This window comes from Stegostoma tigrinum, chromosome 16 (assembly GCF_030684315.1).
Source record: "Stegostoma tigrinum isolate sSteTig4 chromosome 16, sSteTig4.hap1, whole genome shotgun sequence".
In the NCBI taxonomy this organism is placed as follows: domain Eukaryota; kingdom Metazoa; phylum Chordata; class Chondrichthyes; order Orectolobiformes; family Stegostomatidae; genus Stegostoma; species Stegostoma tigrinum.
The window spans coordinates 62,359,695-62,373,220 of NC_081369.1; the positions used below are offsets into that span (position 1 = coordinate 62,359,695).

Genomic DNA, 13,526 nt, shown 5'->3' on the forward strand with positions numbered 1-13,526 from the left:
TAAGAACCCTCTGTTGCACTACACTCCTTTAAGCTCTGCCATTCACAGTGAAACTCCTACCTGGACTTGGGTTTTCCAAAATGCAATACTTCACACTTAACTACATTGGACGCCATTTGCCACTTCTTGGTCCACTTCCCCGGCTGATCATGATCCTGCTGCAATTTCTGATAACCTTCCTCACTGTCCACAATACTACGTACTTTGGTGTCATCCACAAACTTACTAATCATGCCTTGCACCTTCTCATCCAGATCAGTGGTATAGACAACAAACAGCAATGGGCCCAGCACCGACCCTTGAGGCACACTACTAGTCACAGCCCTCCAGTCCGACAAACATCCTTCCACTATAACTCTCTGCTTCCTACCATCAAGCCAATTATGTATCAAATCTGACAGGTCTCCCTGCCCTGCATGTGATTTAATGGTCCAGAACAGCCTACTATGTGGAACCTTATTAAAGGCCTTACTGAAATCAATATGGGCCACGCCTACCACCTTATCTTCAAAATAACCTTTCAGTTGTTTCAGTGGCAGGAGTCCCGGAGAAAGAGTGAGAGCAGCCTGGGAAGGTAAGCTTCCACCCAATAAATTTGGGAATTAACTAATACCTGAGACACCACATGCGTAGTGTCTCCCACCCTTCCACCTTCTCTAACCTAATAATAACAACCAAGTGTGGTGAGCAGGTAAGCTATTTGCATTGCTTTTTCCTCATCTCTTTGTTATGTTTCGGGGCGGTCACTCAGACGCCAAATCCTCTGGGAGCGGGTCGGAAGGCAAAGCTGGAGTCTGTTTGAGCACATAATGGAGTAAACTTACTGGTGCAGAGAAAACTGCAAAACTAAAAAAAACTAATTAATTTGAAATAATTAACTGGGCAGAGATGGCAGGCCAGATGATGTGTTGTAGCTGTATGATGTGGGAGTTAGCTGATCCCGTTGAGAACGGCAGTGACCACATCTGCAGCAAGCGTTGGCTGTTTGAGGAGGTCCGGCTCGAAGTTAATGAGCTGGAATCTGAACTCCAAACACTGCAGCACATCCGGGAGGGGGAAAAATACCTGGATGCTGTGTTCCAGGAGGCAGTCACGCCTGGTAGATTAACTAATGCTAATTCGATCGGCCGGCAGGGACAGCAGTGTGTGACTGCGAGTGAGGTAGGTCGAGGGACCCTACAGACAAGAACACAGGAGCCGCAGCCCTTGACATTGTTCCACAGGTATGAGGCACTTGCTCCCTGCGTGGATTGGGAGCAGGGCTGCAGGAAGGATGAGCCAACCAAGCATGGCACCATGGTCCAGGAGGCCATTCAAGAGCAGGGAGCAAAAAGACAGATTGTAATTGTAGGGGATTCCATCATCAGGGGATAGACAGTATCCTCTGCGAGCAGGATAGAGAATCCCGCATGGTGTGTTGCTTGCCCGGTGCCAGGGTGCGAGACTTCTCTGACCGGCTTGAGGGGATACTAGACAGGGAGGGGGAGGATCCAGCTGTTGTGGCCCACGTAGGTACCAGCAACATAGGCAGGACGAGGAAAAAAGGCCTGTTTTGGCATTATGAAAAGCTAGGAACAAATTTAAAATACAGGTCTTCCAGGGTCATAATCTCTGGATTGCTGCCTGAGCCACGTGCAAATTGGCATAGGGAGGTGAGGATCAGGGAAGTAAACGCGTGGCTAAAAGAGTGGTGTGGGAAAGAGGGTTTCCTTTTCATGGGGCACTGGCATCAGTTCTGGGACAGGAGGGATCTATACCGCTGGGATGGACTCCACCTGAACAGGGACGGGTCCTGTGTTCTGGTGAAGGGTAAATCAGGTGGTCAATAGAACTCTAAACTAGTACTTATGGGGGAAGGTAGAAGTTAGCGTGAAGGGAGAAAAACAATTAATGTGAGGCAAAGCAGCAGGTCAGCAGGTGACGAGGAAGCTTCAACTCCATCGAAAATTAGGAAAAAAGTTAATGGGAAGGAGAACTCAAGAGCTGTCAGTAATGGAGGTGACAGGACCCAAAAAGAAGATTCAAAAACTGGCTTAAGAGCACTTTATCTGAATGCTCGGAGCATTAGAAACAAGGAGGATGAGTTGACGGCGCAAATCATGGCAAATGGATATGATTTAGTGGCATTACAGAGACATGGTTACAGGATAGTCATGACTAGGAGTTAAATATCCAGGGGTATCAAACTGTCCGGAAGGACAGACAGGAAGGTAAGGGAGGTGGTATCGCTTTGATTTTTAAGGATGATATCAGGGCAGTAGTGAGAGATGATAAAATGTGAGGCTGGATGGACACAGCAGGCCCAGCAGCATCTCAGGAGCACAAAAGCTGACGTTTTGGGCATAGACCCTTCATCAGAGAGGGGGATGGGGAGAGGGAACTGGAATAAATAGGGAGAGAGGGGGAGGTGGACCGAAGATGGAGAGAAAAAGAAGATAGGTGGAGAGAGTATAGGTGGGGAGGTAGGGAGGGGATAGGTCAGTCCAGGGAAGACGGACAGGTCAAGGAGGTGGGATGAGGTTAGTAGGTAGATGGGGGTGCGGCTTGGGGTGGGAGGAAGGGATGGGTGAGAGGAAGAACAAGTTAGGGATGCAGAGACAGGTTGGACTGGTTTTGGGATGCAGTGGGTGGGGGGGAAGAGCTGGGCTGGTTATCTCTGGTAGTGAGAGATGATATAGGTTCTACTGAACAAAACGTTGAATCCATTTGGGTGGAAATTAGGAATTGCAGGGAGAAGTGGTGGGGCGGGCAATAAACATAGAAATAGCCAATGCATGTAAAAATGGTACAGCATTTATCACGGGGGATTTTAATCTACATATCAATTGGTCAAACCAGGTCGGTTATGGCAGCCTTTGAGAAAGGGCTCATAGAAGGCATCCACGATAACTTCCTTAAACAATATGTAATGGAACCTACGAGGGAGCAAGCTATCCTAGATCTCGTCCTGTGTAATGAGACAGGAATAATTAATGATCTCACAGTGCCACACCAAAGGCTGCTACATAAGATAAAGTTGCACGGTATTACAGGTAATGTATTGGCATGGATAGAGGATTGGTTGACCAGTTGAAAGCAAAGAGTAGGGGTAAATGGGTGTTTTTCTGGTTGGCGGTCAGTGGCTAGTGGTGTGCCTCAGGGATCAGTATTGGGACCGCAATTGTTTACAATTTACGTAGATAGTTTGCAGTCGGGGACTAAGTGTCGTGTGTCAAAAGTTGCAGATGACACTAAGGTGAGTGGTAGAGCAAAGTGTGCAGAAGACACTGAAGGTCTGCAGATGGATATAGATAGTCTACCTGAGTGGGAAAAGGTCTGGCAGATGGAGTACAATGTTGATAAGTCTGAGGTCATCCATTTTGGTCAGAATAACAGCAAAATGGACTATGTTTTAAATGCTAAAACATTGCAGCACGCTGCTGTGCAGAGGGACTTGGGTGTCCTTGTGCATGAATCGCTGAAGGTGGGATTGCAGGTACAGCAGGTGATTAAAAAGGCAAATGGAATTTTGTCTGTTATTGCTAGAGGGATGGAGTTTAAAAACAGGGAGGCTATGCTGCAGCTGTATAGGGTCCTGGTGAGGCCACACCTGGAGTAGTGTGCGCGGTTTTGGTCTCCTTACTTGAGAAGAGATATACTAGCCCTGGAGGGGGTGCAGAGGAGATTCACTCAGTTGAATCCAGAGTTGAAAGGGTTGGATTATGAAGAGAGACTGATTAGACTGGGATTATACTCATTGGAATTCAGAAGAATGAGGGGACATCTGATAGAAACATACAAGGTTATGAAGAGAATAGATAAGGTGGGGGCAGGGAAGTTGTTTCTGCTAGCAGGTGAAGCTAGGACTAGAGGGCACAGCCTCAAAATAAAGGGAAGCAGATGTAGGATAGAGGTCAGGAGGAACTTCTTCATCCAAAGGCTTGTGAATCTGTGGGAGTCCCTGCCCAGTGGAGCGGTTGAAGCTACTTCGCTGAATGTTTTTAAGGCAAGACTAGATAAATTTTTGAACACTAAAGGAATTAAGGGTTATGGTGAGCGGGCGGGTAAATGGAACTGAGTCTCAAAAAGGTCAGCCGTGATCTTAGTAAATGGTGGGGCAGGTTCGAGGGGCCGGATGGCCTTCTCCTGCTCCGAGGTCCTATATTCTTATGTTCAATAACCTTCCTGGTCACTTCATTGAGGACTCTAACAAATTTGTGAGGCATGATCTCCCATGTGTGAAGCCACTTTGACTACAAATGATGGTGGAGTAGATTTGAAGGGTAAAATGATCTACTCTTGTTTGTACTTTCTATGGTTCTAGTCAGCTGTCAAACAGTCCATCCTTTACCCAGACTGTGACCGCAGCACATTCATGCACACTGGTTCATAAGGCGTTGATCCCAGATTATAATGGTACAGCACAAGTGTTTGAGCCGCTGTCTGTGAGGCTCAGATCAAATGACAGCACCACTCCATTTTTGTAGTGCCACTCTTCCCAACACCAGCATAAACAGAGAGAGGCAGGTCAAAAAAGTCATGAACCCCCACACCGCACCCAAAAAATTCCCGGCAGATGCATTTTTCTCCCTTTGTATCTTGCTTCCCAGTGAACTACAGACAAAATACCCTTCTAGAACTAAAAACTACTCTTTAAAATACTCTTCTAACTAAATTAGGGAATACAAGCTTATGAGTCTTTAACATGTTTTATCTGCTATTCGATTCTACATTGTTTTAGTGGAGCTATTAAACCTGACTGAGCAGCAGTACTAAATTTGTAACAGTAGAAATTTGGTTTCACTGTAAAAAGTTCTCAGAATAGATAATCCAAGACATCTTTTACAAGTCAAGCACATTGTGACATTTACGAGGAAGCCTAAGAAACAATGTTGAAGGGAAAGACCAGTGGTGATGGGCTTAGAGGAGGTGGCACAGGTACACAGGTGTCAGCTGTAGCTTTGTGGGTAGCACTCTCACCTCTGACTCATGGTGTTCACAACTCAAATCCCACTGCAAAGCTCTTTGAAGCACCTAACAGCAGCACTGCACTCAACAAGGATGAGGTGGCAAACTCAAACCTTGCCTTGCCCTTCCAGACGAACCTCAGAAATCCTGTGAGACTACGTTTGGGAAGAGCTGTATCCATGGCAATGGAGAGTAAGAGGTTACTGGTTTCCCTTTCAGATGAATAGCCTGCCTTTAAGAAATGCAACCTGTCTGTACCACAAGATCCCAACATCATGCTAATAAGCCTCATGCTGATCACAGCGGCAGCCAGTGATGAGGGACCCATGGTACTGAGGTGGGGGCGCCAAATTTGCACCCTTCCCAACACCAACAGGAGCAGGGACAGACAGGTCAAAAATTACCAACCCCATGCCACATCCAAAAAAATTCCAGTCAGATGTATTTTTCTCCCTTTGTATCTTGCTTCTCAGTGAGCCTGTTTGTGGGATCTTGCTGTGCACAAAGGGCTACTGTGCTTCCTGTGTCACCACGGTCACCACACTTCAAAAGTGTTTTGCAATGTCTTCAGGCCCGGAACGACGGTCCAGAAATGCAATTCAGTTCCAAGCTGAGGCAATGCTCCTCAATGGACTTTTTAGCTCTCTGCGTCTCTTGGAGCAGCATGGGGGTGCAGGTCTGGTATCAATCTTATAAAGCTGACAGTCTCTCATCACTGTCCCCTGCACATCCTGGGTGGTACGCCTGGTTAATAGCAGAATGTTTGCTGGTTCCTGTGTTCCTGACAAGAAGCTACATCATGTGGGGAGAAAATTGCTTTGATCGAATACAGTTTACCAGCATTAAGCAATTAATACCCCACATCTGGATTGGGGAAGATTTCCTTCATGCACTCTGAGGGCGGGGGAAGGAGTAAGAAATGCTGGAGTGAAATTCCAGACAAGTAATAAATCAAAACATTAAGCCTTACCTTTGTCCCAATTCCTAGGTTTTTTTTAGAAGAAATGTTAACTAATGGCTTCGTTTGCCTCTCCAAGAGAGCACCTCATTTTTGGATGGAGTCGGGCTGCCTGGAATTTTCTGCTGTTTTTTTCCTGTTCCTCATGGCTTGTGCATTGGGACAAAATGAATGAATTTAGATCCTCAAATACTCTTAAACTATCAGGTTCAGTACAAAAACAGAAATTGCTGGAAAAACTCAGCAGGTCTAGCAGCAGCGGAAGAAAGAAAGTAGAGCTAACGTTTTGGGTCCAGTGATCCTGACATTCTTTTTTTTAATTTCCCAGTATCCACAACTCTTGGTTTTATTGTAGAGTTTGGTATCTGTTTTGCCCATTTTGACACTGATAAACTGGAATAAATCTGCCATGCCAAATTTCAGTTCTTTTGGACCATTGAGGCACTGTGAAAGAAGTAGGGAAGAGCTTTTAAGGTGAGAGCCCCAAGTGGATTTGCAAGCTGCAAGTGTGAGCTTGCATGCTCTCAGACAGGAGTGAGTTATAACAGCTCTGTCTGAGTTGTAACATCTTCTCTCCCACGCTAACTGGTCCTCACTCTCACATCCCCTCACCGTGACCACAATTTCCAAGTCTTGAATCAGGGACACAGAAGAAAAATAATATGGGAAGTGTGTTGAAAGTTTTCAATGTATTGTTATTATTTGGGAACGTAGTTTCTAAACTAGACCTAAATGTATTTCGGTTATTAGTTCTGTGAAGGTGACTTTTCTTTATTTCCAGGATCATTATTTCTTTAAATATTGGGTCCAAACAGCATTGCCAATAAATCTTTTGGCTTTTATTTCCAATAAATCATCTGAATTAAAATAAATGGCCAGATAAGCTGTTTAATTTCTGGTGTTTACTAAACTGAGATTTTATAACCAGAGACAGCTTTCAGCCTCTGTCTTACTGGGGCTACTTGTAGTATCACACAGTTTGGAAAACATACTATAGTTTGTAATTAAATTGTTCAACACTCATCGCAAGATAGCAATGCCTGTGATTGTAATATATGTAGATACCGAGAGCTGTAATAGCATCTGTTGAATATTTCAGTACTACATGGTTCATGTCTAGCTCTTAGGTTAAGAGAGCTAATTATAGAGAAATAATTATCACCTCATTGGGTATGAATAAACCTTTGAAGGTTAAAAGCCCACTCCTGCATCTACAGCAGATCACAGAGGCAGACCAGATCAAGGTAATAGCATGTTGCTTCGAAAGAAACAACTCCCAGATCCCAGATATCACATCTTTGTTCATCTGTAACATATTTCAGTTTGGAAAAAGGTTCTTCTACATGACAGAGTAACTCCTCTTCCTCTCCCTCACGCTCTCACTCATTACATGGAGGCTGACATGCTGAGTATCTTTTAGTTCCACACTTTGTTATCTCGGATTCTTCAGCATCTGCAGTTCCCATTATCTCTGATATCTTTTAGTACTCTCTGCTTATAGTTAGAGGGGTGGCACAAAGGTTAGCACTGCTGCCTTAGAGCACCAGGGACCCAGATTCGATTCTAGCTTTGGACAACTGTCTGTGTGCCGTTTGCACATTCTCTCCATATCTTTGTGGGATTCCTTCCACAATCCAAAGTTGTGCAGGTGAGGTGGATTGACTAAATTGCCCAAATTTTCAAGGGATGCGCAGGCTAGGTGAAATTAGCGATGGGAAATACAGGGTTATAGGGATAGGTTAGGCTAAGAGGGTGGGTCTAGGTGGGATGTGCAGGCTAGGTGGGATTAGCCATGGAAAATGCAAGGATATAGGGATAGGCTAGGGTAAGAGGGTGAGTTTAGGTGGGATGCTCCTCAGAGGGTTAGTATCAACTTGATGGGCTGAATGGTGTACTTCTACACTGTCAGGATTCTATTTTTCCAGGATCAACCTCTTCAATAACATTGAGATACATCACAGCTTAATACAGCAACTGCTCTACTCAAGACCATAACAAACTACACAGGGTTACGAACATAGCCCAGTCCATCACTGAAGCCAACGCTCCATCCATTGCCTCCTTCTATGCTTCTCACTACCTCAGGAAGGCAGCCAACATAATCAATGACCCCTCCAACCCCAGTTATAACCCTCTCTGTCAGGCAGAAGATACAAAATCTTAAACACATATACCAACAGATTCAAGCTTCTTCACTGCTGTCATTAGATTTCTGAATGGACTTCTCAAATTTAAAGTTGGTCCCATTCTTCATGCACCTTCTCTGCAGGCGTAACATTGTAATTTTTGCTCTGCTCTATTATCCTAATGCCCTTTGTATGGTGTAATCTGCATGTACTGCACGCAAACCAAAACTTTTCATTGTGCATGGGTACATGCGACAATAATAATCAAATTGAATCAAAATATAGCTTTCAGTCTTCAACTTTATTGAGTAAGAACGTTCTTTTCCCAATGCAACATTTGAAGGAGATGGTAGCACAATGGTAATGTTACTGGATGTGTGATTGAGTGGGTCCAAACTAAACAAACGCTCAAAGTCAGAGTTGACAACAGGAACTGGAGGGATTTAAGTTCAGTGAATAAATCTGAAATATCTCTACCTCTGAGTCAAGAACCACATGTTCACATTACATGTGCTCCAGAGGTAAGATGACATAGTAGGATGATTCACCAAAAAGCTCTCAAAGTATAAAGCTAACCTCAGTGGTGGTGACCGTCACAACTTTTGCGGATTGTTGTAAAAACCCATCTGGTTCATAATTATCTTTGGGTAATGAATTCTGCCTCCTTAACTTGCCTGGCCCACATGTGACTCCAGACCCACTGCAGTGTGGTTGACTCTTAACTGTCCTATAAAACCGCCGAACACGTCATTCCGTTCAAGGGCAGTTAGGGATAGACAAGAGTTGACCTTGCCTGCTTTTAGAAAATTATGGCAGTAACTACAAAAATAGCAACCCTGGTAGAAGACAGAGAAGATATGCCAGAAATCGTGTAAATCTTAGAAGTCCAGTAAGTATCAGGTAACTCAACAAAAAGGACTTGCATTAATCTGATGCTTTGAAGTGATTCACCAGTGTGAAGAGGGAGACACAGCTGTCAATTTGCGCACAGCAATTTCCGACAAACAGCAATGAGATAATCAGCACAGAATCCACTTTTAAGATGTTGATTCAGGGGATAAATATTGGCTATGACATCAGAGACCCATCTCCTGTCCTTAACTTCATGGAAACTTTTATACCCACCAGAGAAGGCAAAAAGGGTCTCATTAATCTGAAATAAGTTGTCATTAATAGAGAAATAGTACAGGAGAGATTAATGGGATTAAAAGCTAATAAATCCCCTGGAATTTACGACCTATATCCTAATGTTTTACAAGGAGGTATCCTTAAGGACAGTGAATATATTGGATTTGATCTTCTGAAAGTCAGGAATGGTACTAGCCCCCATAGATTCTGTGAAAGACTCAAATAAATATAAGCTAACCATTACAGAGGGAGAGGGGAAAATAAAATCCAACTTCAATCAGCAGGGCAAAGCAAAAATGGGCAAAGCTAAAATGTTGAATTAGGGACCTATGAACAGCGCACTTAGAAAATCATGGCATGGATTTATGAAAGGGAAATAATATTTGACAAATCAGTTAAGCGTTTTTTGATGCTATTAAAAAGATACCAATGATTGCATTGTGTTAAGAATCTAAGAAAAATTCACTGAGTTGCCAGACACTGCTATTACATGGAATTTATACAGTATTTTGACATTATGATGCCTGTTTTCTGTTCATTAATAAACCCTCAATTCGAGAGCAGGAATAAATAGGTCATTTTCAGACTGACATCCTGTAACCAATGGTTTTGTCACAAAGATCGGTATTTGGGCCTCAGAAATTTACAGTCTACATCATAAATTCAGATGAGGATTCTGAGTATTATTTCACTACCATTGCTGGCGATTCAGTACGATGTGGGAAATTAACCAGGCAGAGAGGCTGCAAATGGATTGACACAGATTAAATGCATCCGTACAATGTGGAATATAACACTGAGAAACATGAAACCTTCCACTTGAGTAGGAAAGATGCATAAGTAGAATATTTTTTAAACGGCAAGGCAATGTGTTTGCATTCGGAGGAATCCAGTTATTCCTGTGCAAGAGCCACAAAAAGTCCAAATGTAGGTATTGCAAAGCAAGCAATTTTGAATGCAAATAGTTTAAAATGAACATATATACAAACATACAAATTATGAGCTGGGGTAATGGGAACTGCAGATGCTCGAGAATCCGAGATAACAAGGTGCGGAGCTGGATGAACACAGTAGGCCAAGCAGCATCTTAGGAGCAGGAAAGCTGACGTTTCAGACCTGACGAAGGGTCTAGGCCCTTTCTTGCTTTCTTGCTCCTAAGATGCTGCTTGGCCTGCTGTGTTCATCCAGCTCCACACCTTGTATCCCAAATTATGAGCTGGAGTAGGCCATTCATAACCTCATGACTTCTCGACTATTCAATAAGATCATGGCAAGAGAAATAGTCCGTATTACAAAAGGATTGAAGTACAAGAGTAAATCTATCTTACTACAATTGTAGACCACATCTTGAGTACAGTGTGCGGTTTTAGATTCCTCATCAGGGGTAGGATACATTTGCCTTAATAGTTTTCTGGACTGGTTCCAATGAGGAGAGCATGCATAAACAGGACTCAAATTCCTAATTTTCTGAGGATAGTGTTTCCCAAACGTCTTCCTACATTTTGATGCTGTGACATTGATGTGACTGAGGAGCAAGGGAAGGAAGGGAGCATGGTCATGGTATTGAAGGAGCAACAATTCAAAACTGATCCCTGAACTGTGGCCAACAAAGGAAGTTCAGAATTGTATGAGATTCACAGAAAAGACCTACGAAGTTGTCAGAAACAGTAATACTGAGTTTTAGAAAATGCATCAAAAAAGGACCTAGAAACTGATAAAGAAAGGGAGAACAGAATATGAATGTAATTGAGCCAAAAAATCCCCACATAAAAGAGTGGTCTAAATGCATGAAATGGAAGTGGCTGGTTAAAGGAATGTAGATCCATTAAGGGCAGAAGCAACAGGTTTTATGGAATGCAAACAGGAGAATCTCAGTAGGAATGGCAACGTCTGAAGAAGGGGACAAAGCAAAGTTAGTGTTTCAAGTCCACTGGTCCTTCATCACGAATCTCCAGTGATGACTCTGCTATTCTGATGAAGGGTCAATGGGCTCCAGATATTCTCCATCAACGGGCAATGAGTTTGTCCAGCACTCTCTGTTTGTGTTTCAGATATGTGAGAAGGGTAAGTGGGAGGGGAAGCCTGGAAAACAGAGGGGCCTGACAGACGTGGTGTGGGGGTAGGGAGATGGTCTGTGCAGGATGGGTGGGATGGGGTAAGGAGCTGCTGTAGGAGCAAATTACTGCAGATGCTGGCATCTGTCCTGAAAACAAACAGTGCTCGAAATCACAGCAGGTCAGCAGCATCCATGGAGACACAGTAGGCTCATGTTCCGAGTCCAGATGACTCCTCTTCAGAAATGATGGGTTGTCCTCAGGGCGCGGGGGTGAGAGCAAGGCCGGAATGTCGCGACACAAAGGTGGGAGGCTCTTTCCTCCACCAGTTTGCAGGGTCTGTAGAATGTGATTATCAGGCCTCAGACCTCATTTCCTTGGCCCAAACATGCCAAGTCTTAGCAAGGAAACAAATTCAGTATGCTAGTGTTGGGAGCCATAACCAACATTCCAGGGTTGATCCACCTGAAGGAAGACTCCGCAGTTACCATTGGTGTCTCACAGGAGCGGGAGGTTCCAACCACTCTCATTTGGGAACTCTTGTCTCGGAAACCAAGAAGAATGAGAACTGAATTCTATAGGGATAACGGGAACCGCAGATGCTGGATAATAAAGTGTGGAGCTGGATGAACACAGCAGGCCAAGCAGCATCTCAGGAGCACAAAAGCTGACATTTCGGGCCTCGACCCTTCATCAGAGAGGGGGATGGGGAGAGGGAACTGGAATAAATAGGGAGAGAGGGGGAGGCGGACCGAAGATGGAGAGAAAAGAAGATAGGTGGAGAGGAGAGTATAGGTGGGGAGGTAGGGAGGGGATAGGTCAGTCCAGGGAAGACGGACAGGTCAAGGAGGTGGGATGAGGTTGGTAGGTAGGAGATGGAGGTACGGCTTGGGGTGGGAGGAAGGGATGGGTGAGAGGAAGAACGGGTTAGGGAGGCAGAGACAGGCTGGGCTAGTTTTGGGATGCAGTGGGGGGAGGAGAAGAGCTGGGCTGGTTTTGGGATGCGGTGGGGGAAGGGGAGATTATGAAGCTGATGAAGTTCACCATTGGGCCATGATGGACATGTCATCTAAAGAATGGGAGGGGGAGTTGACCGCTTCTCCCGCATTTCCCGCAACGCATCCCTCACACCCCGCCCCTGCCACAACCGCCCAAAGAGGATCCCCCTCATTTTCACACACCACCCCACCACCCTCCGGATACAACGCATCATCCTCCGACATTTCCAACATCTACAATCCAACCCCACCACCCAAGACATTTTTCCATCCCCACCCTTGTCTGCTTTCCGAGAGACCACTCTCTCCGTGACTCCCTTGTTCGCTCCACACTGGCCTCCAACCCCACCACACCCAGCACCTTCCCCTGCAACCGCAGGAAGTGCCACACTTGCCCCCACACCTCCTTCCTCACCCGTACCCCAGGCCCCAAGATGACTTTCCATATTAAGCAGAGGTTCACCTGCACATCTGCCAATGTGGTATACTGCATCCACTGTACCCGGTGTGGCTTCCTCTACATTGGGGAAACCAAGCGGAGGCTTGGGGACCGCTTTGCAGAACACCTCCGCTCGGTTCACAATAAACAACTGCACCTCCCAGTCGCGAACCATTTCAACTCCCCCTCCCATTCTTTAGATGACATGTCCATCATGGGCCTCCTGCTGTGCCACAATGATGCCACCCGAAGGTTGCAGGAACAGCAACTCATATTCCGCTTGGGAACCCTGCAGCCTTATGGTATCAATGTGGACTTCACCAACTTCAAAATCTCCCCTTCCCCCACCGCATCCCAAAACCAGCTCAGTTCGTCCCCTCCCCCCACTGCATCATACAACCAGCCCAGCTCATTCCCTCCCCCCACCACATCCCAAACCAGCCCGGCCTGTCTCTGCCTCCCTAACCTGTTCTTCCTTTCACCCATCCCTTCCTCCCACCCCAAGCCGCACCTCCATCTCCTACCTACCAACCTCATCCCACCTCCTTGACCTGTCCGTCTTCCCTGGACTGACCTATCCCCTCCCTACCTCCCCACCCATACTCTCCTCTCCACCTATCTTCTTTTCTCTCCATCTTCGGTCCGCCTCCCCCTCTCTCCCTATTTATTCCAGTACCCTCACCCCATCCCCCTCTCTGATGAAGGGTCTAGGCCCGAATCGTCAGCTTTTGTGCTCCTGAGATGCTGCTTGGCCTCCTGTGTTCATCCAGCTTCACACTAAATTCTATAGGTTTTTGACAGGGTAGATACTGCAAGGATGTGCACATTGGTTGGAGATTCTAGAACCACAGGCTCAACTCTCCCAATAAGGGCTTG

At 45.4% G+C, this 13,526-nt stretch overlaps 1 protein-coding gene across 5 annotated transcripts in view; it reads right to left on the minus strand.

The window, feature by feature from the left end:
* The window catches only part of cdh11 (cadherin 11, type 2, OB-cadherin (osteoblast)), a 236,601-nt gene that overhangs the window by 85,137 nt on the left and 137,938 nt on the right, over positions 1-13,526 (minus strand). The gene's annotated exons all lie outside the window — the stretch shown is intronic.